The sequence below is a fragment of the Castanea sativa genome, chromosome 5, assembly GCF_040712315.1.
Source record: "Castanea sativa cultivar Marrone di Chiusa Pesio chromosome 5, ASM4071231v1".
In the NCBI taxonomy this organism is placed as follows: Eukaryota; Viridiplantae; Streptophyta; class Magnoliopsida; order Fagales; family Fagaceae; genus Castanea; species Castanea sativa.
This window is the reverse complement of record NC_134017.1, coordinates 15,111,167-15,114,690: the sequence shown is the minus strand read 5'-3', so window position 1 is coordinate 15,114,690 and position 3,524 is coordinate 15,111,167. Positions and strand designations below refer to the sequence as shown.

The following is a 3,524-nucleotide window of genomic DNA, read 5'->3' as shown; positions in this document are numbered from 1 at the left end:
ATTCATTTTAATCTTAAGGTTCTTCTTTTGGCCCTTTGATGACTGATAATTTATTATTATTTGATTTTTGTGTTTTTTAAGTTTTTTTTTTTTCTTTTAGCTTTTTTTAGACGTGGAATTTTTTATCATTCAAATGCTTATGTGGCATTTTTAAATGTTAATTTTAAAATTTTTTATCAATATTTTATTGGCTACCTAAGGTTTGATGTGCCAACTATACAATCTATTTGCCACATATACATTTTTCATTAGTAAGTTAACGATAGGGACCAAATTGACTATGGATTGAAAATAACAGGGACCAAATTAATTTTTATTAAAATATATGGACTAAATTGATTGAGATCCCAAAATACATGGACCAAAATAGTGTTTTTGGCCTTAAATTATTTGCAAAATCAAAAGTGAGACAAAAAGACCAAAGGCTAAATTTTTTTTCAACATTTCCCAGACATGACTTTTTTATGATGAATCCATTGGTGAAGAATGATGGGCCTTGTATTTATGTTTTAAAATTTACCATATAAAATCAGAGGGGAAAAAAAATTAAAAAAATTGTGCTTAGGCTTTGTTTTTGTCTTTTGAGTAGCCAGGGGCAGATGAATAGCCTTAACGTTTAGATGGAAGGAGATAAATGAGAGAATATATTCGGATCACATGTCCTTTCTTCTCGTTCCATATCAAGCATACATACAATATAGGATTAGAAATAAATGTCCTTTTATCTTTGTAAGGAAAACGATAAAATTTAGATGGGAAGCAAATTGACTATTAGGTCCAAAGACCAATTGGGCAAAAGATATTTGTTTATCTAGTTGCACTAGGTTAGAGATCAATGCTTAATAACACACTATATTCAATAAGGTAAGTTTTGGAACCTTGTTTTTCATTTCTAGAAATGTTATCCCGAGCTTCTCAAACCTTAAAACTGAAATTAGAGTTTTGAGCAGGCTTTCAGAATCTGCCATGCAGTAACAATTTCTCCTACTTTGTTCTTATTTTTCTCTTTTCCCGACAGACGATTTGCATTGCAAGTATGACCTATAATATGAAATCAGGACACAGACTATTCTAGAGTGGATTGTTAGTCCATAAACAACAGTAACGAATACATTTCACATGAACTATTTGGAGAGAAACAGATAAGGCAAAAACAAAAGTACCTACAGCTGCACAATTGTATCAAGCAATAACCACCTCAATTGTGAACCAATAATGTACATTCCAATCAGCAACCTTAACCACATCACGTTACAGCAACATCAAAATTTGCATAACTAAGACTGCCACTGTCATTCAAAGCAACTTGGCTAATTTAACATCTACACAATAGCAACCATAAATACTGCTGCTGCTTCCATATAGTAAGGGGAAAACAAACATACAAAACAAAACAAAACAAAAAACTAGAACCATTAACTTGAATTAAAGCAAAAACCAGTCTGATGTTTTGAAGATACAAGAATACAACATTATTGTGTATAACAAGGGTGCATCACTCATGAAATCTGTACATGCTGGGTTAAAATTCTCAAAGGCACGACCACAAAGTCAAATGCTCACTTCTTACCCTCGAAAGAAGTGACAGAAAATATGTAAGTACTCTCTTGGGTATCCCCCATCTTCATTGGTGTGAATGTGTGATGTCATTAACGTATGCCCAGGTCTCCAAAAACATGGTCACCTACTTAGCAGCAAACCAATACTACAAAACTTTAGCTCACTCCAGGAAAGTTTGATAGTGCTCTAGTTTGCAAAAGCTGCTCCTACAAGGAATTGCTGTACAAATGCAGGCCATAGCTTTTTTGGTAAATGTTTTGCAGATGCAGCTATATATAGTAAAAATCCTTTACTGAGTTTTTGGTAAATGCTGTTTTAAAAGTACTGTGAATATTTGAAATAACCAATATAGATTTCATCAAATGATTGGAGAAATTTTTAGAAAATTATGCCCTGGAAGTTTTGAAAAAATCATAGGTAAAATTTTGATCATTAAAATAATTTATAAAACTAAGGGCCTGCTATCAACACAGCACCTTTGTAAAGCAACCCCTAGCTGCATCCCAACATCTGCTGTGAACCACAGATGCTTCCTGCACAGCAGCTTAGCTGAAGCTTTGCTGTGCCCAGCTGAAGCTTTACCAAAACTTACCAAACTCATCCTCTATTACCTCAAAGGGCTAACAACCCAACCAGTAATTGGACTTTGCCTGCGAAATCTGACTTTCCTATGTGAACCACTTTGCAACCGTTCAAGTACTGTATATGTAATTGAATCTGGTGTTAAACAAAAGACAGACAGAAGTAATGTATTTGGCAAAAACTCTAATCCTATTAGTGCAATTGACATGTAGAACTTCCGAGAATAAGTACCTGATTAATATGTAATGAAGTATTTCTTTTTAATACTCAGCGGGGAAAACCATAGTAATATGTCCTGTAATGTACAAACAAAATACCTTCATTTTTTTGGATCAATTACAAGACAACTCACTGGCCACGGACATGCATGTTATGAAAATATTAGTCTAGTTTTTTCTTTTTTGGTGGGGAGGGGGGATGGAATATAGTTTAGATAATAGTTTTATTTGAGTAATGCTATATTTATAAAATTTTGACAGTAATTTCCTAACAAATCTGAGGTGGTAAGCTGTTACTAATTCTAACTAGAAAATGTTCCGTACGATGCACATGTTCGTTATTAGTTATTTTATAATAATCATATGTGTTATAATGTTTGGAAAATTAATTTTGATTATGTATCATATGTCACAAAAATAATGAAGAAAAAAATTGTAATCCAATATATCCATTAGTAATCATAATTAATTAGACCCTTAAAATGGGGTAATTATTGAGTATTCTCGGAGTACCGTAAATGTGTACTCCCTCCTCTCACACAACTATGGGTCTCACTAATTATAGTGGAACACATAGCTTATGTGCGAGGGGGAAGTACGCATTTATAGTACTCCCCAAATATTCAATAATTTTCCCTAAAAATGTCACCACATGCCTTTTTTATTTTTAGTTAGGCATACATGTATTTTTTGTTCTTAATTAGATGACAGAACAGTTTCTCAAAAAAAGATAACAGATAACAAGCAGTTTCTAATGGATAAGAAAACAATTTCAATAGTGAGCTTAGATTAAAACCCATAAGCGTTTCTCACTTAAAATTTATTGTTAAAATTGTAATGAAACTTTCTCGCCAAAAAAAAAAAATTGTAATGAAAAATGGTGAGTAAAACAGGTTGTAGAACTATTGTCTTATCTTCCCTGTTCTTCAAAAAAAACAAAAGAATTATCAATTATTGTCCTTTGTACCGTAGCATTGTCGTCTATAGTTGGATAAGGAAGATAAGATAACTCATCCAACGGCCACAATTATTTTTCCTTCTTTGTGGGGAAGGATTTTGACATTTTGTAGCCACACAATACAAAGGAAACGTGAAGCCACGTTCAAAATGTTTAGACATTAATGGACCAATTTAAAGGGGTCCAGTGGTCTTAGCTGGGCCTCT

The 3,524-nt window shown here is 32.9% G+C and overlaps 1 long non-coding RNA gene across 1 annotated transcript; it reads right to left on the bottom strand.

Moving 5' to 3' along the window:
* Window positions 1-1,092: 1,092 nt before the first annotated feature.
* On the bottom strand, window positions 1,093-2,552 carry LOC142636256 (uncharacterized). Its single transcript, XR_012844287.1, has 2 exons — window positions 2,374-2,552; window positions 1,093-2,259 (listed from the first exon to the last, which is right to left on the bottom strand). It is a non-coding gene; the product is annotated as an uncharacterized LOC142636256 (long non-coding RNA).
* Between the last annotated feature and the right edge of the window lie 972 nt (window positions 2,553-3,524).